Source organism: Tympanuchus pallidicinctus, unplaced genomic scaffold (assembly GCF_026119805.1).
Source record: "Tympanuchus pallidicinctus isolate F22 unplaced genomic scaffold, pur_lepc_1.0 scaffold8, whole genome shotgun sequence".
NCBI classification, from domain to species: domain Eukaryota; kingdom Metazoa; phylum Chordata; class Aves; order Galliformes; family Phasianidae; genus Tympanuchus; species Tympanuchus pallidicinctus.
The window spans coordinates 49,425,916-49,451,714 of NW_026294802.1; positions in this window are offsets into that span (position 1 = coordinate 49,425,916).

A 25,799-nucleotide genomic window follows, 5' to 3' on the forward strand; every position below is an offset into this window, starting at 1 on the left:
AACAGCACAGTGTGGTCCCAGTCAATGCTGCAGCTGCAGCAGCTGCCAGGAAACTGGGCAGGAGTAAATCTGCCACTGGCAGAGGTGAGGGGTGCACAAGAGAAGGATGTGATTGTTTCTGCCCCTAAAGGGAAAAGAGAAGAGATGGAAAATTGACTTCATGTTTCTGAGCGACTGGAAGCAGAGTTGTCTGTGGTGCTGCGAAAGAGAGTGGGGTGAAGAGGAGATGAAAAGGATTTGAAATCTCTTTGATGAATTGTCTGTCGCTGGGCTGAATGGACTCACTTTGGCCAGGCAGGAATGTGCACTGACGCACCCAGGACCAGGAAGGCCACGTTTCAGGAAGGCTGGAAGTACAAAAGTGCGAGAAGGGGGAAAAAAGAAAGTGAGCAAAGGCAGCAGGAAGGCAGGAAGGCAAAAGTCATATTGATCTGTACAAGGAAAACATTCTTTTTTTTTGCTTCTCATCCTCCTTTCAGATGATCCTGATAAAAAAAAAATAAATAAATAAAAATAGCCAACTAAAAAATGAAGGGCTGTTTTCCAAGCCTGGATTTAGAGATCTTTCCAATGATATAGCAGATAAACAGCCGCTTGCTGACAGTGAAGGTGCCAAAGTGATTTTTTGATGATATAAGCTGAGCTGGGAGGGAGAAAGGAAAGGAGGGGTTGCTGAACATGATAAAACGGGGAGGAAGGTGACAAGCAGAGCTGGAGCCAAGGGCACCAGGCGAACGGGTACATGGCTGCTCAGCACTGGGGCTGGGAGGGGAATGGTCAATGCCAGGGGCTGGAACTGGATGAAATAGAGGTTAGGCATCCAGGATGCTGTGCCTCTGAATTGTGTTATTTAGGAGCTTCACGAGCAGTCATCAGATATCCTTAAAAATAACCAGGACCCCAGTGCATTGCTCTTGGCCTGATGCCCATCAAGTATTGGAAGAAAACTGATTATTTGGCTGGAAGTTCACCCCTGAGGAGGCAAATACTCATCGTTATTCATGGCTCTCCTGCTCGTCATCCAGCCAGGCAAGGAACTGCAGCACAAGGTGCTTGGCCAATTGCTCACAGCAGTGGAGGAGAGCATCAGCAGTGCCTACACCCCATGGGCACTGTGGTAGATGCTTCTCTGCACAAAAGAAACAGCTCTGATATCCCTTCAGCCCCAACTTCAGGAGTAGGAGGCTGTAGGAGGAATAGCTTCTGGTGGGGTCTGAATACACGTGGCAGCATTTGTGTCTATAGGCATGGTGAGCCGAGTGGCAGTAGGCAGCAGGCTCAAGCAATGTGGCTTGCCACCAAACCCAGCAGCCCACCAGGAATCCAGTTGCACGACGTCCCAAAGACAAAGAAAATGGCTGTCTTTCATGTTGTGTTTTCAATCGTAGCTTGATCTCAAATAAAGAGGGAAAAGCACCAGAGGAGTGAAGAACTTGAATCGAGGAAGGTGGATTGATAACCAGCTGGAGCACGAGAGCTGGAGACAGAATCTCAGGAGGAGAAATGTGGTTAAAAGTATATTTATGTCCCAAGATTTAGAGGAGACCCCACAAAGAAGGGGGTTTCTGTGGGTCCTGGGCTCCATCACAAGCCCTGTGTTTTCCCAGTTCATCTGGCAGTTGACTTCCTTCTCCCTTGCCTCAGCAGTCCCAGCTGTTTGATGGAGCTGAGTGCTTCTTTCCATACAGCTCTCTGAGATATTCCCATGAAAGGCTGTGTATAACTGTGAAGTATTATTATTGCACACCTTTTGGAAAGTGCCTTGAGACGTCTTGGAATGATAAGGTGCTATAAGGCAGGGAAGTTGTGCAGAGATAAATTCACTGTGAAATGTGTTTTGCTAGAGACATTTATGTAGCATATCATCTTATCAAGGAACTTTGCCCAAGAAACAAATTCTCATGCCTGTATAAAGAGACTATAATTGAACTGTTGACTCACAGCTTTGGGGAAAGACAGAGTGGGCGAAAAATTCCAGGGTCTCCAGGACCCCAAGGAGGAATATAATTAAGAAAGACATAATTGGAAACCTAAAGCAACCGCATCCACATGGAATGAGTGCTGAAACAGCAAGGAGAAATAGCTGGGCTGAGCCTGAACGGCAAAGCAGATGGCTGAGGATTTGTAGGTCAGTAGCTCTTGGATCGACGGGGCCAGGATGGGGTCAGAGTGCCATATGGATGGAGGGCAAAAAAGACAGAATGTCTGAGCAAGCTCTGCTCTCTGCTCACCCCAAGATCACTCAGAGGCAGCACGAACTCTTGAGCACTTTTTCTCATGTTCTCACCCAGGCTGCTTTGGTGACATCGGGGCTGGGGTGGGACTGGGATAGCTGAGATCACACAACCAAGAAGGAAGCAACCCGTGAAAGATCTGGAGCAGAAGTCTGATGGGGAGCAGCTGAAGGAGCTGGGATGGGTCAGTCTGGAAAAAAAGAGGCTCAGGAGAGACCTCATTGCTTTCCACAGCTCCTTGAAAGGAGATTACGGTGAGCTGGGGGTTGGCCTCTGCTCTCAGGTAACAGTGATGGGATGAGTGGTGCCAGGGGAGGTTCAGGTTGGGCATTAGGAGAAATGTCTTTTCAGAAAGAACAGTGATGCAGTGGCACAGCTGCCATTAGTGGTGGGGTCACCATCTCTGGACGTGTTTGGGAGCCGTGGACATGTGGGATGTGGTCAGTGGGCATGGTGGGCTGGGTTGGGTTGCACTTAGGGATCTGAGAGGACTTTTCCAGCCTTATTGATTCTATGATTCTTTTAATCTCTAACCTCTGATTTATGACCCCGTGATTACAGCATAGCCTTAGGATGGACGAGTGCCATGCTGAGAACCCCACTGCAGATTGCTCTGACTGGGTTTTTCTTGTTGGCCCCCACATGAGTTGGAGAATCAGCTGCAGCCCCTGCCCTGAGCCAGAGGAGGGGGCACAGCAGGCGTAACTCCTGCTCAGAAGTTGGGCCCAACGATCCCATGTTGCTGCAGCTGATCTCTATTTTCCCTAAACTCTACAGACAGCGTCTTCAGAACTTAATTTGATTTTGATTGATTTTTTGAAACTTGAAACACTTCTAAACTAATTTTCAGTATATTACTCTTGTCAACTCTTAAAGATTTTGTCAGTAAGAATTTGCTGAACAGACACAGTAATTTTGTTTCTCATTTTGGCAGATCACCCCTAAAGAGGAAAGTGGGCAGGAGGGGGTGTTATTATAGCTGCAGTTATTAGAATATACATTGCAATTGCCTTGCTCCTATCTGTGGGTCGTTTAAGAGCAGTTTCTGAGTGCAGCCACTAGGAGCTCAACCTGCACATTTGTGTAAAATCAACTAAATGAAGCCTCACTCTTTGCTTGTTACTCCTCTCCCAGAGTGATTTTTGGCTTTGAGGGGTTGGAAGCTGGGTTCTGTGATCCTCGAGATCCACCTCAAAGACGTGGCCCAGTGTGGGCATGGCCTAAACTTGTGTTCATATCTGAAAAGACTGGAAGGTGGTGGGTGGGAAGGGATGGGAGATGTTGTCAGGTAGAGCTGGAGCTGGATGCGGGGATCAATGAAATCTGGCACTGTACATCTCTGCTTTCTGAACCAAGCAGACAACTGGGGGGAGGAAGAGATGGAGATCTGTGTAAATTCAGCTGCATTGCACTGTGTGGGGCTGCATTAACAAAAGTCTGTTTTATATGTAGCCTCTTCAACCAGAGATGGCATTTTTTAGAGCGTAGCAATAGGAAAAGCCTACTGACTTGTTTTCTGGATGTACACGCAGGACATCCCATTATATATATGCAGCAAATGCAGAGCATGGTATCTGATATCCCTCATCTTCAGGATCTTCAAGAAAGTCCACCATGACCTGCATCTCAAGCAGCACCTTCCTTGCAGCAGCAGAGTCTGGCAGAGAACCACTCCTTGCAGAAACTGTCCTGGAAACTCTTGTTCCATCCACCAGGGGCTTCAGCCCTGCACGTGGACAAGGAAGGGAACCTGTACCACTGCCAGTGCCAGCACCATCTGGGGGCTCCTGCAAATGTCATCCTCACTGCTGCTAACCCAGTGTGAAATTCAACCAAGCGAGCTGTTTTCCCCTGCATGAACAACAGCATGAGAAAGAAATCAAGGTGAAATGGGACACCTGGTCTACAGGGAGCAAGGGAAGAGAGGAGAAGGTTGTTGGAAGAGAAACTTCCTGGGTGGTGAAAATCATGAGTGACTGTGATAGCACATGAAATGTGGTGAACTAATGGAAGAACCCAGCTTGCATCCCAGCTCTGGCTGCAGGCACTTCCCTAGGAACACCTGGTGCTGGTGGCTGATTGTCTGCTCTCTAACCTGATGACATCTGTTTGCATTTTTGAGAGCCTGGGTTGGTTTTGCTGGGTTACAGCTGAGCTTGTTGAGCTCCAGAGCTCTGCACAACAAAGACAGAGGCAGGAGATCCAGGACAGCGTGAGGGGAAGTACATCACCATCTCATTTTGACATCTGTGAGCGTTCAGTGCAGCCAAGCTTTCATTCTGAAGCCCTCCCCCAGGAGGACAAAGAGAGACATCACCACACTGCACTGCCACCACTGCGGGGCTGCAAGCTGACAGCTTTCCACCCATGGCCCATCCGTACCACCAGGAGATGCAAAGCATCTCACTGCTCTCTCTGACAAGATAATTAGGTTTTCTTTGAGCTCTTATTTTCCCTTCTTTACCATTTTAGATATAGACGTTCTCCCTTTTTTATGGTCTTAATTGCACAGCAGAACAGGCAAGAGAAACCTGGTGCATCCAGTGACCTCCATGACTTGGTCTCCATTTGTACATCTCTGTTGTGCCCTATGACCCCTGTAGCACCATGGGGCAAGGCTGTACCTCTTAGGCTGTCTTAGGATGGTGATATTGAAAGTCCATCACTGAGGGAATAACAGTGTTAGGATACAACCCCCTGCTCCCTTGCTGGGGTCTGTCTGGGTGGGCATGGGAGTACGGACTGTGCTGCAGCAATCCCCTTTTGATGGAGCACTTAATGAAAGTACAATTCCAGGGCTGTTTATTTCTACTGGACACTTATGCTTCCTCCAGCCTGTTGCTTTCTGAGCCAGTGGATTTAACGTTTCACCTTTCGTCTCATCTTCTTCTTCCTTCTCCCTCATGGACAGACATTTCAACTCATCCATTCAAATGTGCCCGTTGACTTGGACCATTCTTGCAAGTTCTAGCATGATGTTCTTAAAAATAGTTTTAAAAGCACAACCAAAAGGCCCTACAACGTAATAAATGTTTTTCTTTTTTTTCCTTTTGAAATACCAGAGGAAATGGGGATGAAGCACGGAGAGGAGATGCCCACCACTGGTGCAGGAGGGCCTGCTCAGCATTCTGTCTTCACACTTCTATCACTTGCATCTCTCATCAATTATCATCATGGAGCTGGTCGATATTGAAATGAAACTGCCGAGGGATCGATAACAGAATTGCTGAGGAGCCTTCTGAAGGGATGACATTTTTCTCATTTTGTGGGCATGGAGGATGAATAGGAGGCAGGGGAAGGTGGAGGAGAGGTGCATGCTCAGGCATTTGCCACTTCAGAAAACTTTACAGAACATCCAGCCTTAACAAGTTACCCTGTGTATCACTGATGTGCTTGGGGAGATGATTTTTTCTGCTTACAGAGCATCTCGAAAGCCCTCCAGTGGGGCCCGCTGCTTTCTCAGATTCTAAGGGCTGCCACAACAGCCAGGGCAGATGAAGATGTGTGGATAGGTTAGGTAGGATTGGGTTGAGTTAGTAAACACGAGTACTAAAGGTGCATTTGTGCTCGTGGAGTTTAATTGTATTTTTATTGCATAAATGGTGAAGGCACAATGCCTGCCTACAGCAGCGGGTTTCACATCTTGCAGTGTGTTGACTCCCTGCACTTTTCCCCAGGAGAGGCATAGATCCCACACAGCAGATGTCAGCACTGTCACTCCCAGTGGTTCCCACTCACAGATCCATCAGCAAAATAACAGAGGTTGAATGGGGGAAACCATTGGGCTGAGGGCAGCTCCTAAGCAAAGCCCTGCCCCACAGGGCTGGCCCTAAAGCGGCGGCCCCATAGTTTGGCATGAATTAAACCACAGAACTACAAACAGATGCTTCCTATACATGCCCCCCTCAAAGGGAAGTGAAACGTGTGTGGGACATTTTCAAGAGAGAGATAGAATTTCTTTTCCTCTACAAAGAGAGCTGTGGATGCCCCATCCCTGGAGGTGTCCAAGGCCAGCTTGGATGGGGCCCTGGGCAAATGGATCTCATGCCTGATCTGGTGGTTAGTGCCTGCCTGTGGCTGGGGGATTGGAACTGGCTTATCTTAGAGGCCCCTTCCAACCTAAGCTATTCTATGGTTCTATGATTCAGTGATTCAATGATTCTATGATTCAGTGATTCTGTGATTCTATGATGAGATATTTAATTATCTTTATGGGTCAAGAGTGAGACGTTTCCATTTAAAAGCATCATTTAAAATCGTTTTTAAATTAAACATTAAAAGTAAAAGGTACAGATGTGTCAGAAACAAAGGCACAACAGTATCTTTCAGGCAAACAGCAGAGACCTGGCCACCACTAGAATTCTGGCCTGCTTCAGCCTTGCTTCCCAAACTGAGTGCAGTGCCAGGCAGTGCTTCTGTCTCAGCTCTTTGCAGCTCTCTCCCCATTCACTGTCTCCTAACTTCTCATCATCGCTGGGAAATTACAGCCTCAATGCAGTGCTGTTGATCTCTAACCCAAGTGGCCAACCCTCCTGTGCCCTGTGCTGCATGCACTGAGCCTGACCTCTGATCTCCAACACTTAAATGCCATTTCCCAGCTCCCCAAGGGGCTCCGTGCCGCTCTGAGCAGGAGCACTGAGTGATGTGCACCCGCACTGCTTGCCCATACTGAGTGACAGCCCGTGACCCAAATACCTGCTACAACATTAGTCCCTCTCCTGCTGCTTATTACCAGGTGCTCTCAGCAATGGAAGGAAGGGATTTGTTTTAAGCAGGCGGATATTTTCATCCCTGGCATCGCTTTGCTGACCTCCCCGGAGCTGGAGTGGCTCCGAGCTTGGCGTGGCACGAGCTGCTTTGAATCTTCCTCTCCTCGCCCTCCTCCTGCCTGTGCATCCTACATCCCCACCCGGGGGCTCCTCTAGCATATGCTGCTTCCCAGTGGGAGGCTGGCACTGGATAATTATTTGAAGCTATCTCCTCTGGTGCTTAGTTTCCCATTGTTCTGTCTTTATTTTGCTTCCAAGGGTCCACTTTTTCCCTTTCTTGTTTTGTTTTGTTTTCTCTTCTCAAGAAATCGGGTGTGTGCGATCATTTGATCTCACCCCTAGGCTGCGTTTGAAGGATATTGTCTATTTTCAGAATCCTTGGTTGTGTTTATGCTCCAGGCTCCAAACCTTTCTCCCTTTGTAAAGAGGGAGCAAATTCCCTTTTGCATCCTGCCCAACAGAGCCACTGGCTCAGGGACACCTTGTTCTAAGTAACCAACCTCCCCAAATGTCGATCAGCCAGTTGCCATGTTTTTCCCCATCCTTCCTGCACCATCAGTGATGGTGCATGTGTCCCTGCAGGGCACATTGCTACTGAGCACAGTGAGTTGCTCTGTGGAGCACAGCAAATAAAGCCAGGCTCATGGTGGCCACCAGCAGTTATTTAGAGCTACATGTTGCTCCCAGCCCAAGTCCTTGACAACCTCATTGAAACAGGATAGGATGGAGGTCCACGACCACAAGCTGTGGGTCGTCCCTTGTGATTCAAAGAGTGAGATAAAACAAGACATCAACAGTGAGATAAATCCCAGGACATCCAATGCTGCTTTTTAAGGATGATGTGTGGAAAGGGTCATGCTGTTGGACAACCAGGATCTGCTGTACATGGAGCCAAATTCTATTTCCCAGGTGTGGGTGATGCAGTTGTTCTTCTTCCACTGGGAGAAGCAAGCTTCCTCCCTGCACTCAGAGTCAGTGATTAGGGTGCTCATTGGGTTCAGTGCTCTGTCCTCTGTCCAGGGACACTTACAGATGGGTTCCAGTGCCTCCAGGAGTGCCTTGTCCACTGGGTGATGGGTTGACTGGAGACATGGGGGCATTGTTACCATTTTCCGTGACGTTCTTATCTGCATCATCCGTGAGTGAAGAGTATGAATCCCTTGGGATCACACAGCAGTAAGAAGACCTCATACCAACTGGTTGTGTGTTAGAGTTAACCCAACCTCAGTCATCCTCACTGGTGGATTTTGGATCAAACCATTAACCCACAGCCCCAGAAGTAAACTGGCCTCCATCTGCCCTCTGGGACACCTGCAAGCCCTGGAGCAAATCCGCTCCCCATACTCCCTCGCCCTGGTCCCACACTCCCTGCAATGACAGGCATCTGCTGCAGCACTTGCAGTGAATCTCAGCCCCTCACATTAATTCTCTCTCACATCTTGAGAGGAGTGTGACAGCAGCAAACCCACCGAGTGAATCCTAGCCCTATATTAATTCGCTCCCAGGTCCAGCTCTCTGATCTGCTGTCATCTGAAAGTGATACTAATGCCAGGTTTCCATATCCAGCATCCCGCTGTGCCTCCCGCTGCAGTCAGAGTCATGCTGGGAGAGATCAGCTCTGCTTGAGAAGGGTAAACCAAGTACTTGATTTCAAACAGCATCAAATAAGTCAAGAGAATATGTGGCGGGGGAGGAGGGAGGGAGTGAAGGAATGGATGGTTGGGAACACATTCCCTTGAAAGGAGTGAGTGGAGAAGAGCACAGATGGGCTTATTTCTCCCTCTGATCTCTGTCCATCTTTGCTACCCACACCCACTCACTGTGTTCCTCCAGTTCTCCGTCCCAGTTCTCTCCTGCAAGACTGATTTTCTTCTCCCACTTAAACCAAAGCAGGCTCTCTGCATTCCAAAGACAATCTAATAACCCTGGTGCATGCGACCACCCCCATCCTGAGGGATAAGGATGCTGCTGCTTGCAAAGCTTGCTGCATTACCAGCTGCTGGGCCAGCTTTGAGCTCAACTGCCCACAGTACTGTAAGAAACAGGACTTGGCAAGGAGATGTGCAGTGCGTTCTCCATCAACACAACGGGCAGTGGGCAGGCTGGGGGTGCTGCCCAGCTCTTTGCCTGCTGACAGCCTCTGACAGCCCAACACATCCTGGTTGTCCTCTTGGCCACGTACAGCACGTCCAGGCCAGGGGAGGAAGGTGAGTTCTGATTTAATTTGACACTGTAAGAAAAGAATGGAGGTGCTTCAATATAGACATCATCTTCTCTTCAGAAAGCTCCCTGAATATTTTACTGGCTAGCAATGCTGTAAAACTTTTGTGAAGGTCAGTAAAAATCACTTAAGAAATCCAAGGAAAAACATTCACAACAGGCAACTGTCACTTCTAAGAAGAGCAGAAAGGAGCTTTCAGCAGATCCAAAGTGATTTGTGGTATTGCCTGCTTTGGGCCGCCTTTTGTTTGCTGTTTTCTGCCTTCTCTCCATGTATTTTATTTATTCTCTGTATCAGATACCTACAGAAACCTAATTTCCACAGATATATTTTTTTTTTCCCCACGACTTTTGGAGAATCTTGAATGGGTTGGGAAATCTTGGGGTAGGAGCCTCCAAAGCTTCTTGTCATTTCTGCAGAGAGCTCCCAGACCCCCCCAGGCACTCTGCAGTGCAGGAGCAGCGTTCACAGCAGTGTGGCTGTCCCTTGGCTGCTGCCTTTTGCTGCACCACTCCATTTGCCCTAATGTTCCCTTTTCTAAATGGTAGGAAATCAGTACTTACCAAGTGCCGGCCCGGAATTTATTTGACTTTAATTTCCCTTTATGACCTCGTTTGCTAATCTCTATTGCACAGATAAAGAGAGGTAACCCAGGCACCATTACCTGTGATGTGGAGAATCTTCTGCAGTTCAATTATAATCTTTTTTTTTTTCCCCCTTGCGCAATAAAATCTGTCTCTCTCCCTTTCTGTTCCTTAAAGCTCGTTCTCATCATTCTCCCTCTCCTGCTCTCGAGATGAGGTTAGGTATTTCTCTGCTGTCTTCTTGGCCGCTGTGTTTGTGGAAGTCAAGACCATCGGTGCTGGAGCAGCAGGCTCAGCAACGTGCACATGCTGTTGAATGCAATGCTGGAAAAGTGCAGGTGGGAGGTGCAGGTGAGACGAGAGAACTGGAGAGAGCAGATTGACACGTGGGGAGCACTTGGAGTTCGGCACAGGCATCTCTTTCTGGATTGTTTTCAACCCTATTCTTCCAGAAATGCCAGCTTGATAAGTAGTGAAGATGGTGCTGAATTGATGATTTAATGTGACTTTTTTTTTTTCCCTGTTGCCTTCAGAGGCATTTTAAGGAAGGCACACGGTCGTAATCACGCCGCCCCTTTGAAAGGCTGTGCTCATTTGTCTGCAACTCCTTTGAAAGGTGAGTAATCCTCGCTGCATTTTTCTTGGGCTCCACTTACCCTGGCAAGGAGATCCTTCATGTGTGCCTGTGACCTTTAGGACAGCAGGAGCCTCCATATATCTTCAGTGCATCTGTTGTCTTTGCCATGTGGTGGTTATTTGCGAAGCTTTCTTTTCAAAGTTTTGGCCCTAAGGAAAAAGGAATTGGCTTCTTCTCCAATTTTCCTTCTTGTAACTCTTTTATTGGGAAGTTTGTGTTGTTTGGTTTTTTCTTCTTTTTTTTTTTTTTTTCCCATATGTTATTTCAATTTGACTTAAATTTATTCCGAAAGGGATGAAAGATGAGCAAACAAAGTGGGTTTTGGGTAGCGGTGAAGTTGTCCTTAAAAAAGTACAGCAAAATGACAGAGTCATGACTGGTGGATTTTATTAATAATAATGGTCATTCTTAAAATAGGTCATCATTACTTGGAGATGCTAAGTAGGCTTTCCCGGAGCAGAACCCTCCAAGGTCTGTATTTACAGTGAAAAAAGGTTCCTGCCTATTAGCATAGGCCATTAGGAGTGGTTATCCCTGGACTCAATCAAGCATGTAGCAGCTGAATGGTGACAGAGTTGACCCACATCCTCAGATTCAGGCCGAGTTCATGAGAAGTGGATTTGAGTGGCTGCTGCATGCCTCAGTTACATGCTGTGGGTCTGAGCCCAAATCCAGTGGTTGCATGGTTTCATGGATATCCAAAATGAGGTCCTGCTCATAAGGTAAAAGACAGATGATACTGAGTTTGCCTTCAGTATCGTGATTGAGCCCTAACCCATGTCTAATGTAATACCATCCACGGGCACCAGGAGACATAGGCGCTGAGAGTGACCACTTACAGAGCAGGCTGCTATAGTTTCCCATAGGTATGGCTGGAAATGAAATCCCTGTGTATTTCAGTGAGTGCCACACAAGCCTTCTTCATAAAACAGCAACTTCTTAGCACAGGCAACACAGAGATCCATGTACTGATCCCCGTCCTCAGGCATTCCATCCAATTTCATTGTAGGATTAACTTCTTTGCCATAAGATTGGCCTATAACATTTACTTTTTCAGCACAACTGTGAGATTTTTCTCAGCAAAAGCAGCAAAACAATGACTTGCTGTGTATTCTCAAGGTATTTTAATGATCCCATCTCCATATCTGTTACAATTTACAACACAGCACAGCTCTGACTGGCATATGGTTGTCAGCTGAGAGAAAACTGTGCAACTAGGAAGCAGATCAATGTTGACATTGTGGGGGCACCTCTGGAAAGAATTAATCGAGTCTGATCTTTGCATACTTTCTCAGTATGGATTTTCATTACACACGGTGCTGTTTCCACACAGAGAGAGTCCAAGGTGCTCTCCTCAAGGTCAGCCCACTGAAACTGATGAATGCTATATAGACTGCGGGCTGCTTTGGGCACAGACCTCAGGTGTCGCGGTGCTGCAGGCGCGCTCCTTGGTGGAGGATCTGGGCAGCTGTGGCAGCTGGGCAGGGCACTGCCCTATGCAGCCTGGGCATGCGAGTTGGAAAGAGCCTTACGATGGCTGTGTTGATGGAGGAGGAGTTGGATTTGGACTTGTGAATACACTCCTAGGAAACTGAGCGTAGTGAACAGCTAATCTGAAGCTCGTATTTAGTGGAAGTAGACAAGCAATACCTGTTCTCCTTAGCAAAGGGCAGAAGGATGGGACTTTTTGTCCCATCTCTAGAGGAGATCTAGAGGTTTGCAATGGAAGTACACTTCTAATCAGCCTTGGTTTGACTTTGGTTCAGGTCCATTGGTGGATCTGAGCACTAGTAGCTCACCTGAGTTGAGACCTAGGCTGCCTTCATCTTAGCAGTTGGCTAACTCAGGCTAGCCATGCTGCATCGTGGCTTCTCACCATTTATTTTGGCTGGTAGCACAGATATATGCAAAAGCACGGATGTCTACAGCTCCATTGCTCCTAAAGGTAAAATCAAGCCCTTGATTAGTATTTGTTTTAAGTAGTTAGCTGTAATCTGACATAATGATATGTCCACAGTGAAGCACAGAACAGTCATATTCCACAGACAGAATTTAAAACACACTAATAGGAAAATGCAAGATGTATCATATTTCACATATGTTGTATTTGAAGACAATGCCAGAATTGTCATTGAGGGTTATGGATGTAAGCGGTGATCTTATTAATTAATAAAATCAGAGTTATCTAGTGAACAGTTCCTGAATTTGTAATAAATAATTAGTCATCACAACAATTTCTTAATGGGCTATTAAGTGACTTAGGGTAGCATTCTCAGCAGCTAACACGTAAGTATCTAAAACAAAAACCTCTCTTTTCCAAATAAATGATGGTCTAATTAATATTGAAAAGAACAGCCTGCTTTCCCTGCTTCTTGTGTCTTTAAGAAGAGAACAGGCTTATAAAATAGAATCCTATCCAACATATGCTGATTGCTGCTAGAAACCAATTTTTCAAGAACTGTCATTGAGAGTCATTAATTACCTGCAGGTCCCATTCACTCTGAATCAACGACAAACTTGGTGAGATCTTGGATGGCTTTAATTAATGCACAAATAGGAGATGTAATATGCTTCTTGTTTGAACAGTTCTTGTCCTAGCACAACCCTTGGGTTGAAGGAAAAGTAAAAATAAATGGGAGGCTGAGGACCTCTGAGCACAACTCACCTGGGCAGGAATATGAGGGTTGGTGAGGGCTGCTCTGATCCAATTCTGCATCCTGAGTCTGGGAAAGCTGCTAGGACTGCACACGTCCTTCACAACATGGAATTGCAATTGAACAAGGTTCATCTCTCTGCTAGATGAGCTGATACTGAGGTACATTTTGATTTCAGATCTAATTGGGATGTTTGGAGGTGTTTTTTCCCCCACCTTTTAATTCAATGCAAGCTGCTGCTTTTCTTAATTCCTTTCTTTCCTTCTTTTAATGCTTCATTGGCATAACTGAAAACCAAATGTGTTGGACCAGTGAGCAGAACAACTGGAAAAATCTCCCTCTTAGAGACTGAAGAAACTGTCCAGGGCCGTGTGCCTACCAACAGCTCTCAGTGGCTGTTTTATATTCTCAGCTCAGCCTTAGTACAGCTACCTGGCCTTTGGATGGGAGATAGCTTATTTCTGGCCAGCTCAAGCAGATGTAAAGGAATTTGGGTCTTCCGTGTCACTGGCTATAATGGGTGGGGCTTCTTATCTCCCTCTAGCAAGGCATTTACTGCTGCTCCAAGCAGAATTTATTCTATATTTAATAGGCACAAGCTGCACAGTGGAACGAACGGCAAACACTGAGCAATGCTTAGCATTTAGAATACACATACCAGGAGGATGTCGAGTCCATCAGTTGTGCTTTATACCGACACAGCTATTTTGGTCAGGGAAACAGTTGTTTTCTGATTCACATCGTTCCTTTGCCTTCCCAGCGATGTCAAAAGGTGTTGGGTGTTTGCCTTTAATTTCACAAGGACCACACTTTCACTCATGGTTTCACTCAGAAGTGTAATATTATTCTGTTCCAGCAGGATCCTGGATCCTATTTAACTTTCAGACCTTGTCTTAAGCTGCCACATTTTCATGAATATACTGGCATCATCTGAATGCTCACGAATAAGGGATAACATGACTATGCATAGCAGACGAGTCAAAAACCCAGAGCTTTTGCTTATGGTAATTTTTTTAGTTATTATTTTTGCACCCTGCCAGCTGTTGATCTTGCTAATGTGCAGCTCAGCAGCCAAGCTTTGTTCCCCCTTGGTTAATGAACTATGCAAGGAACCATTGGCCAGTGGCTGGCTATAAAACTAATGGTGATGGTCCGTAAAGAAGAAATACCCTAGACCACTAGATTGGGAGAATGAAAGTGCTTTTGTCAAGGATGATGGAGAGGAAAAGGTGATAGAACACTCCTGTTCCTCCTTTGATGTAGTTATACAACTTGGACACGTGCAGAAGTTAAATCTTAAGAGTTATTGCACATGCTGTGGGACTGACAAAGATTTGTGGTCTGGAAAATATACCACTCTTCACCCAGAAGACCTTGCAACCCATCAGAGGTCACCTGCTTCACATGGCAGAGCACAGACACGGGTACCTGGAGATACAGGCTGTCCAGTCATGAAGATCACCCTCCACCACAGAGATGGGTTAACAGCAAGAAGGGGACATTAGATCTGGGAACCACCTTACTTTCGGACAGCCTGGTGTGCAAGCAGTGTGAGCTGCCCTCACACTGCATGCAGACATGCCCACTAAGGGGCTTATGGCTGTCAGTGTGAGTCCATCCCATCTGCTACAGGGAAGTGTGGTGAGGGGATGGCTGGATGCAAGCCCAGCTGTGTCATTTCCACCGGTGGGGAGCTCCAGCTCTGCAGCAGCCGGTGCCTGGCTGCCAACAGCCTGCCTCATTCTCATTCTCATTCAAGAGCTGAAACAGAGGTTGCTACCAACTCACTGAGATTGCTGGGGCTTCAGAAAGAGCTGCCTGCTTCCCCGAAGCCCCTTCTCAAACACGTTAGCCCCTTGCTTTGTGAAGCCATCTCTCTCTATCCTCCGTCTCTTGCTTCTACATTTGTTGGCTTTGGGATTTCTTGCAGACCCTCCGCTCCCCCTTCCAAGCACCTCTTGGTTATTAACATGCAGCTCAGGATAGTTCACTTTGCCTAGTACATTATCATTCCTCGTTAGAGACCCCTCCAGGGCCTGTGATATGCCTGCACTGACTTTATAATTACAAAGTCAATTTCTAAACAGACATTTGCAAATAAGTCAATTTAAATACTGAGATTTGCAAACAATAATTAAGCAGTAGCTTCTTTTTTAATATCTATATATATAATTAATGCCCATGGGCTTCTCATTTTACCTTGCGACTGTGTAGCTTGCAATTGTTTGTTGAGCTAAAGCATTCTCAGAAAGCAAATCAAATCATTGATGAGTTTTAAAGCTGTTTGAGGAAATGCCCTACCTCCTTCCATCCCAGCCTCATAAGCAGCTTCTTCTGCAGTTCCCTGTTAACCTAACAGCTGCTGGGAAATAGCATCAGAAGCCTCACACTGGAGCAGCTGAGCCTGGGGCTTTCCCCTCCAACACAGGGACAGTGACCTGGTCTTCAAGCATTATCCCAACTCACAAGAGTCTGGGCATGACCCAGAACTCAGGACCACGTGAGCATTAGCAGCACAATGGGAATTGAACTTTGAGACCTGGGGAAGAAGAGGCCCTCACTGATTTCTGGCTTTCCTTTTGGCATGAAGCTGTTCATCCATGCACAGAGCTTCCCTTAGCATGCAAAGGCCATAGTTTGGAGGCCTCATTGCGGTGGCCACTCTTCTAAGCCTCTTTCCTCTCAAAACAGCTGACTCCTGGGGCCTTCAGCTTTTTTTTTTTCCTTTTTTTTTTTTTTACAGATTATTTCTTACGTGCTGGCTTTCCTGCTTTTCTTCTGCACAACAGCAGCTTTTTGCTTGGTCTTTTCTCCAGCCCACTTGACCCTACACCACAGCTTCCCCTCTGGCGCATCCCTGAGCCCTTTCAAGATGAACCCACGACCCGGTGGCACACCTCACACTTCAGCTTTGGGTTCCTGGCCCATCCTCTCCAAGCAATCCCAAAGTACAATAAGTGTATGGTCAGCTGGCCATGCATCCCTTCATGGGTTTGAGAAGAACGAATCTCCACAGGGCCAGCAGCAGACAGCAGTAGGATAAAGGCTGAATGCAAACGCTTTGCACTCGTGTCATGGTGCATTAAAGATGGGTTGCTGTTTCCCGGTTTGCACTCATGCTCAGTAATTTCAGAGGGCTTACTCATTATTTTATGTTGGTTCCACATCTCAGCTCATCAAACTTTAGCCAGCTGGGGCCAAAAATATCCCTGGCACAATCAGTTTGTTCATCCAAACCCAAAAACCTCATTTCCCAATGCACGCAGACATTCACGATCAGCGTTTTTTGGAAGGAACATAGCCCTCAATCTCATCTTGAGTGACACTGCTGAAAGCAGACTTCCTTGCACCCTAGCACTTTGCATCCAATTGCTATAAATACGAGCAACAATTATACAGCCCTTCTTTTCCCTTTTTATGGGGGAGTGAGGACAATAACTTAAAGTGCTTGCTACTATTCAGCACAAAAACAAATAACAGAACAACTCTGGCTGTGATGCATTTCAGCAGCGTAACTTCAACGTGCCACTGTTATATTGTTATAAATATCTATTACTTGACAATGCCAATGCTTCCCGGCAGGGATAGGAGTATTAAAAAAATAATAAAAACATGCCCAAACCCTGAATTGTGGTTGCTATAGCAATTAACAATGGGCGTCCTTCTTCAGGAGCCAGAGATGCTGATGCAGCTAAAACAAATGTTTGTGTACGGCCATGGCAGGGACGGTGACAGATTAGGGAGTGCTGGCCTTGAGCCTCAGTGTAATCCAATTCTAAATAAATCATAAATCTGAGTGCAGACTGGCAAGCCAGAGGGAATACCAATGCAAGGAGGGAGGTGGCAAGGTAGCCTCAGTTTCTGTTGGGGGCAGAAGTGAGGAAGTAGTAGAAGTGGGATGGCTGTGCAAATCCAGATGGAGAGGTTTGTGACCTGGATTTGTGGGCAAAGGACACGGGTAGCCTTCAGCCACAACTTCTCAGCGTTCCCCACGGGGTTCCTTCCCTCCTGTGTCATCCAAGCATCTTTTTCCTCTTTGCTTCAAGGCTGTATGTAGGCATTAATGCTGGAGGAAGGAGAAAAGGTGTGAAGGGAGTTCACAGCTTCCTTTTCATCAACAGATGGGGCCCATGCAATCCATCACCTTTTACTTTGTCCCAGTCTACCCTGCTACAAGAACCTTTAGGAGTCACCTGAGTCCAGGTTCTAATAAAACATGGGCAAGGTCTCCCCATGGGAGCTGTCATACAAGGGTCAACACAGCCTGTGACCACCATTGGGCTACAGAGGAATCTCTGTCCTGTGGAAAATAAGACAAGCAAAAGGCTATCGGTAATCTGGTTTCTTCCAGCCTGCCCTGGCACGTGGATTCAGCCTTGATATGGAGTGAAAAATGAAAATGAGAACAGTTCAGTCAACAGCATGTCTCAGAAATTAATGAGCCTCTTTGCCTTCAACACCTGATAATTACATCTTTCAATTAATGAACTCTCTCCCTATCCAAGTTCTTATAAATTAACTCAAAGTGATGCATCTTTGTAGGCTGCCAAAGCTTTCTTACACCAAAACCTGTGCAAGCTTCCAGGTTCTCTCAACAATTTGGAGTTGTAGGCCCAGATATAATTAAAGGATTTGGCCCTGGTGTTGTGGCACCCAGCTCTGAGGTTACTGGCTGGAGTGGAGTACATGGCCCTGAGTTTAGTATTTAATTGAGGGAGAACAGAAGACCCTGGAAGATGCCAGGCAGTTGGCTGCCAGTATGGGAATGAAGCGCATGGAGGTGTTTCTGAAATCCAGCCCTGTTCTTGGGCTTCTCACAGTTAAGTGTAGGATTCCCTGAACTCCAATCACAGCTTTCACATGACCGCTTGGAGATGAGAGCCATCAGCAAGGTGGTGGAGTGACCGACTCCACTTTCTGGGGGAATTCACACCATTAAAGGCATTGGTTAAGTAAGTTAAGTTAAGTAAGAGGCACTTGCTAGAGAGAAGAGATACCTGCCACTATCCTAAGGTCTATTACCATATTACAACTCCTGCTTGGACAGGGGCTGAGCAACATGGCACAGGGATGCACTGGGATGTCTGCTTGATTTCCTAATGTTTTCTCCCATGTTTAGAGATAGGGAAATAGATGACTTTATGCCTTCTCCATTCAAAGGAGCCTTGAGCTATTTCTAAGGCTCTTAGAACTAACCTGCTTCGTTGCCTTCAGAAAATCCATGCAGAAAATGGGGGCTCCTGATCTAATTTGGTTTGCTGTACACACAGGCCTTAGTTGGACAGAAGAGATGCACAGTGTAGGGAGAAGGGGTGCAGATGGAAATCCCTCTGCGTCAGGGTGAATGTTACACAAACAGCTATTCCTTTTCCCTTCTATTCCTTTAAGTAACCAAGTGCAACTAATGCAGCCTAAAGCTGGGTTTTTATAAGCTTGCAATAAATCCAGCCAGCTTTTCTAAAGCACAGCAGGCAGCTGATGCAATCACATCACTCAGCCCAAGCTCATTGGACAATGGCAAGGAATGCTGAGGATGTATTTTCCTCTTAAACCCACACGAGCCTGTATTCCCCACTCGCGCAGATGCGAGCCATTTCAATTAAGGCAATTAGCAGTGACCAAGGGCAACTGCAAAGCTCCAATTAAACCAGCACAAAGGCTAACATGATCTACAGTGTCATGGAGCAGGTTGGAACATGCATCCCCGACAGCCGCTATCTGCCAGATTAAAGGGTTTGCAAACTCTCTGTTGTCCCCTCTCAGACCTCCTACAATCTCTGCTCCTTCAATTCGCTCAAATACTAATCTCTAGGCTTTGTATCTCCCTATTAATTTGCCCCTTGTCAGCAGCCTTGGGGAAAGATGGAAGCTTTTTCCCTGTCTGTCCTTTTTAAACTGTAGCTTGCAGCCACAGTGCCCAATTCCCCTCCATCTCCTTAGGGAGAGCCTGGGAGTGTGATTTAGGCTTCAGTGACCTTTTCCTAATGTTAACTGGTGCTGGGCTGTGTGTTTGCTGTTTGCTTTGGCAGGCTGTGATAGAAAGGAATGAAAACAGACTGCAAAGGAACAGCAAGGGAGGAAACTGCTCTCTGTTCAGGCAGTGATTTTCTGCGGGGATGGTTGAGGATGCCCTTGCTTTGGGGGAACTGTGTGGAGAAGGGGGTCCTGCAGAGAGCCACAGTCATTTGGGGGAAGAAGGAAAGAAGAACTGCTCTTTGGGAGTCTACTCTGTATTCCTACAGCTGTGCAGGTTGGGGACACTTTGTTGGGGACAGGCCTGAGCTTGGGGTTGTTTTGAGACTGAGATGGTGTTTCAGACTCTGCTAGAAGACACCCACGGTGACAGTCAGTATACTGAGCTGTTGAGATATGAACTGGAGGAGGGATTCTAGCAGTGATGTCTGAGCTCTGACTGTAACTAATCTTCTATTCCACAGCTTCAGTCCTCATAGATCAGGCAAGGCTCTTCAGCCCCTTCTGAGTGGCTTGACACGTACACTTAGGCACTGCTCCCACCCATGCTACATAGCTGGCAGCTCTGAAACACTCTAGACTAGAGGTTGCTTGCAGTCTGCAAACCACTTTTTATTGGAACATGCTATGAACATGACACTGCATCAAAGTAGGGGCAGAGACTGGCACAGATTGCCTCTTTTAGACTGAGGCCGGAGTGAGACTGTGGAAGAGGGACTGTTAATGACCGGGAAGCTTTCTGAGGATGGGGAAAGTCTGCCACGGGAGCACATGGGTGTCAGTCAGTGGTTCATCTCCAGCAGAGGTTGGCAGTGGTTTGCAGCAATTACCCTCTGGCAGCTGTTCAATGGCTGGAGCTCAACGGTCAGGTCAGATCCTAAGGCTGTCTCACTTGGTTCCTAGCGGACTCCTACTCATATAGCAAAAGCCACTAGTACAGTGAGTGCTAATTGGTGCCCTCGTTAGCAGTTCCTGCTGAAAAGCCACTTGTTGAATAGGCCCAAAGTTTGAACTCTTCTCCTTGAAAGTGAGTGCTTCAATCAGGGGTTGGCAGGCAGGTGTGGGGAACCACTTGCTGCCTTCCCAAAGAATATGTAGAAATTGGAAGGTTTGAGCCTACATTCGCTATGAAGGAACCTCTTTCAGTTCGGGAATATCTTTCAGTTTGTGAAGGGAGAAAATCAGAAGATGTATTTGATACAGACAAATGTCTTTACGTGGCTCTTGCACCTTTTGGTGCGGCTTTAGATTATTTTTTTTTCCATGTTAGCACTGAGGATAAAACCCATGAAATCCTTTTCTTAATTTTTTTGCTTTGTCCCAAGTAACACAGACAAAGAGGCTGTCACAAGCTGCTAGAATGGAAATTAATTCTAAACGCATCATCATTTATCACTTTAGAGTAAAAAAAATGAGAAACTACCGAGATGAGAGCAATTGTGGCAGAAACTTCCTGCACAAGAATTACCAGAAGGTTCATGCAAAGAGGTAACAATATCAAAGTGATAACAATTCCAGACACATATACCAAGGCCCTGCTGCAAATCCACTGCACAGAGTGTTGCTTTCAGTGTGGTATTTGTCTCTCTAAGCCTGAACCACTCAAAAGTCAGGCACTGAGGCTACAGAGGTTACCTGCCCTCCTTCTGTTGTCAGCAGAGAAGTTTAGGGGCAACTCTACATTGGCTTGTGGTGTGAGAGAGATAAGGAAATCCTCCAGTGAAAGCTGGAAGGGTTGTTCCTACAAAAACGCTTTGACTTGCCACAACATCAACAACAAGAGAACAAATGAATCTATCCCAGACCAAAATGGGGATCAGTGTGAGAGATGAGGAGACCAAGCACCCACAAGCATGCATGCAGGGACCAGGAGCAGCCCATGGGTCACTCTGTTCTGCAACACATGGCCTCCTGCAGAGCTGATGCTGTGTGGATGGGTATCTCATGATGGGATGGTGTATCTCAGGCAGAGCCAGGAGCCTCATTTCACCCGTCTGATCTAGACTGTCACTCCTGAGGAGCTCCTTACATTGAGCATATGAGATCTTCCTTTATTGACTTGATTACCCTACCCCCCCCCGCCCCTCCCCCCCAGAATGAGTTAAAGGCCCCTCATTCCTCATCCATTCTTTCTATTAGAATCTTATATCATTCCAGTCATCCCCCCTCCTCTACACTCCTCCTTCCCTCACACACATCTACTTGCTCCCTCCAGGAAGCCAGCTAATTATTTCCTGAATACCCCTAGTGTTATTTTGCCTTGAGAACCTCTCCTGCTGGGACTTCTCACTTGCTTATGATTCTCTGTGTGACAAAAGGTTTCTCAGTTTAGTTTTGAATGGGTATTTCTTTAATTTCTACATTTAGTCCTTTCGCCTCATCATCTGCACTTGGGCTGAGAATAGAAACTTCACTTGACATTATCTAAACCATTATCAATTAAATCCCTTCTTAACTGACCTTTTTTTTCCCCTCAGCTATATAAGTTTTTGTTTTTTTCCTCTTCTTCCTTTCTGCATACCCTTCCCTTGTAGACAAAGCCCTTTGCCCTTCTGCATTAACTTTGCAAACATGAAACTTTTCTGCTGGTGTTGCTTTTTTGTTGTTGTTTGTTTGTTTTAGTGTAATACCACTGCAATGGTCCAAAAAGAGCACAGGATTTCAGCTTATATCACTGAGTGTCAGTGCATCCTCTTGGATCTTGCACAGACATTGGCATATTGTTGTGTATGAGAGAGGTTCTCCAGTATGGTGGGGTAAGCGATGCTCAGTCAGCAGCAGAATAGCAGTGGCCAACCAATGAGTCTGGGATCCATGGCTTTGAGTCACCTACAGACACCTGTAGGTTGTACAATGTGCAAAAAGGCAAAAATAACCACAGAACAGCACTGGTTCCTCATATAGAGAAACCAGAGTACAGATTTCCCCAAGGCCACTGTGCTGGAGCAGAGTTTTGAACTCAACTTCCAGAATGGCAACACATGAACTTACTGAAATGTGTTTACACGGCACTTCATGTGTACTCTGGGTTCCAGTGGCTACAACTAGAGGGTATGTGAAGATGACAGAAAAACAAAGGTATCTCCAGTGTTCTTTCAATTGCCACTGCACTAGTGGAGTCAAAATTATTCCTCTCTTTACATAGAACCATAATGAGGGATGTAGCCCTCTGAGCAAGACAAAATGATCCACTGTAGTGGGCAACTCTTTGTCAGCATGCCTGGGCCAGGCAGACGTTGCACTGCAGCTCTACCATAGTGCATCCCAGCTTAGAGATCCAGCTCAGCACAGAGCTGGTGGGGGGGGTGGAGAAATGCCAGGGATAATGGAGTGGGTGATTAAGATGGTAAATGTCTCTAGCAAGGTGACTCCAAGGGGAAAATGCTGGGGGGTGAAACGGCAACACAAACACATAGAAACTAGGATTTATTAAGTCTCATGGAATAATTTTTCTCTTCTGACCATTTCAGGATTATTTTCCCCTCCTCTTGCTGGAAAAGAACCAGTGCAGAATTATAGTTCTATGAGTCAAAGACGTATAGGGCAGAGCCTTTCGACACACGTGTGCTTGTCACAGCTGGAGGCATGCCAAGTTAAAAGCACAAGCTGCTGAAGCTTAACCTAATCATCATAATTCTGCAACAGTTCATAAACTATCAAACACATACAAAGGGGAGTTTTAAAAGTACCAGGAATTTATGACTTGACACATTTCTTCATAAGAACTTATCCCCAACTTTGCCGACCCAAAGGACTGGAGAACACGCAGGTAAGCAGCTGAAGCCCAAACCTGCAGCTCTCTGGAAGTTTGTCTTTGGGAGGATGCTCAGGAAGCAGCATTAATTGGTTACTGCTTTAGCTCTTTTCATTGCTGGATTGGCTGTTAATTCCAGGCCCGTGGCCATGCCATAACCACTTTTATTGAGCTTTTTTAAAGAAGTCCCAGCAAAAAGCTTTTTGTCATTCAGGCAATGAAGAAGACTGCCTCCCAGTTCTGCATCTGGCCTCAGAGCACCCTGAAATCTATCAGTGCTAATTAGGGCCTACTTAAAGGCTCCCAGGCTGCTGCTGGTTTGAAATTCAGAGTGGTATGTGAAAGCCCTTCTGCTTGGCTCCTGACAGGAGCAAAAGCAAACAACAGGCCCTGCTGTGACCTCCATTTACAAGACTCATTTACCGCACTGAAGGCATCAACTTCTTGGAAATCAAACAGACAAATTAGTTTTGAACCCCTATCAGGTTAAGATGGACTTCTGACTGGGACAGGCTCCTGCCTGGCTGGCTAAATGCTTCCTTAATCTGCATGGCTGTGGAGTTTCTTCAGGTGCTGCTCCTTGGCACCAGGTGGGTGCCAGCAGTCCTGTAACTCAAAACATCACAATTTTCAGCCAGCAGGAACCATTCTCTCCAAATAAGGCAGAATCCTGTGCTCTGCCCCATTATCACCCTGCCCTGCTGACCATGATACAAGAGCTTTGTCTGCCAGTGCTTTAAGCAGGTGCCCCACAACTCTTTGCATGATTTGTAGAGCCTCTCTTTGAGGGAAGAGGGGTCTGTCATTTATCCTTCTTGTCTCCATCGGACTCCAGGGCCATCTGCCCATTTTCAGTTGTCTACCCCAATTCCTTGCATGCTATATGTGAAACCGCTTGAGAATCTTTTCCTCCCAAAGTTTAACCTAGCCAAAATTGCTCCTCGTGTAGGCCAGCTATTGGAGAAAAGCAGACTGAGAACTGGGAGCCTTAGCAAAACTGATAACGTCTTGCCTAGGAATAGCAACATATTTAATTTGTCATCTGTGGGATTCTTTGGTCCCAATGGCAGAAATACCTCAGAAATACTTCCTCTTCCCCATCTGCCCCACTGCCATTCACTCTTTCCTCTTCATTTCCCTCTTAATCTTCCTGAGACCCAAGCTCCTCATCTCAATAGGAGATTTTGCATTTTCCATTCTCTGGCATATGGCTCTGTGAGCCTCCTGAAGACTTTCAAGGGAATTTAAGTATCAGCTGTGTCACAAGAAACCAACAGCTGAAAGATAAGTAGAGATGATATTTCTCCTCATTGAAACCCTAGTGTGAATGTTTGAGATATTGTTTCTCATTCTTACAAGGTTTATAAGCACACAGCACAGTACTCTCCTGCTGAGTCATAGCCAGGTAAGAAGCAGCCTATGATGCTCTTTCCTTCTTGACTTGCTGGCCAGGGATGCCCTGAGAAAGAACAAGGCTCATGGTAAGAGGAAGTCTCAAAGCCAAATCTCACCTAGATGCTATCAGGGTGGGCACAGGGTCTGAGTGGGTGACATGAAGAAGACAAGGTTGCTGTCAGGCTCCCTGGAAGCACTCTGAGGTCCTGGCTTTTGGTGGTTGGTAGAAGTGGCCTGGAGGGTGGAAATGTTGTTTCTGAAGTTGTATACAAGACAGAAAGAGTGCAGGTTTTGGAGGAAAAGCCCTGTGTCACTGAGACCCACAGCAAGCAAGCTGATGAGATGAATTGATTTCATATCTGTGAATAACATCTTAGTAAATACTGCCATATGCTTTCTGTAAACCCCACTGACATGGCAGGGAGGTGAGGGGATCCAATTCCCTGACCTGTTCCTAAACTTCTGTTCCAGCCCTGTTCCCAAAGCCTGGGACACCCCTGGCTCTCGCAGTCCCTGTCAGAGCAGGAGCAGTGCTGTTGCATGCACGTGGCAGGATTCATTGCACCAAGCAGCTTGCTCTGCTGTGTGCACAAGATGAATTATGACACAGGCCCCAAAGAGCCTCTCACAAGCTGTCCCCTCCTATATCGAGACCCGGCCTAAGCCAGGAGGGAGAGTGAGGGAAGCAGATGGCAGCCTGGCAGAGTGATTAAAGCCCTAGATATCTGTTTTAATGAATTGCCCACCCAGCAAATTAAATATTGCAATAGTCAGTCCTATTCTAGCCGTCAGTAATCTCAGCCTTATTTACAACACTGGGGAAATGCCATGCTTTTCCCTCTGTCACGTGTTGCTGTTGCAGGCAGAATGACAAGCTGGGATGGAGAAGAGACCTGTGGATTTCAGCTGCTGCTCAGAGCAGGCGTGAGCAGGTGCTGTGGCTTAGGTGCACCACACTGCAGGATGATGTGGTGAAGGAAATGATTCTTCTGAGTCATTGAGATTTCTGACATAGATGTGTCCTGTGCAGTCCTGAAGATAAGTGCAATTTTTACTCACTTTTTTCTGCTTTTACATCCCTCTTGCTCCCCTTTTCTCTCCCACCACATTTCTGTACCTCCGGCTATCTCTTTCTATGTGACAGCTGACTTGGGAGCGCGATGTCAAATCTTTTCTTGCTGCCCTGCTTCTCCCTTGTTCCTATGCTCCTTACGGGGATATTGGCAGAGGAGCTGATTTGGATTCACTGTGTTAACAGGACTCTTGTCAGTATATTTTACATAGCTAGACAGGCTTAACAAGATCATGAAGAGCTGGTGACAAGTCCCACTGCATTCCTCACCTGTAGGTTGGAGGTAGTGCTGGAATGCAGTGCTTTCTGTGCCTGTTTGCTGCTCTCAAGTGAGAAGGTGGATGTGTTGCTTCCACAACCATCCCCTCCTCTGCTTTTTTTCATTTGGGTCTGGGTTAAGGAAAGATGTTTGCTGCATTCCTTATCCCTGCTGGGATGGGTGCTGGGAGTGCAGAATGCCCAATGTCTGTGGGATGGGGAGTCCTGAAGGTTCAATAACAACTGTG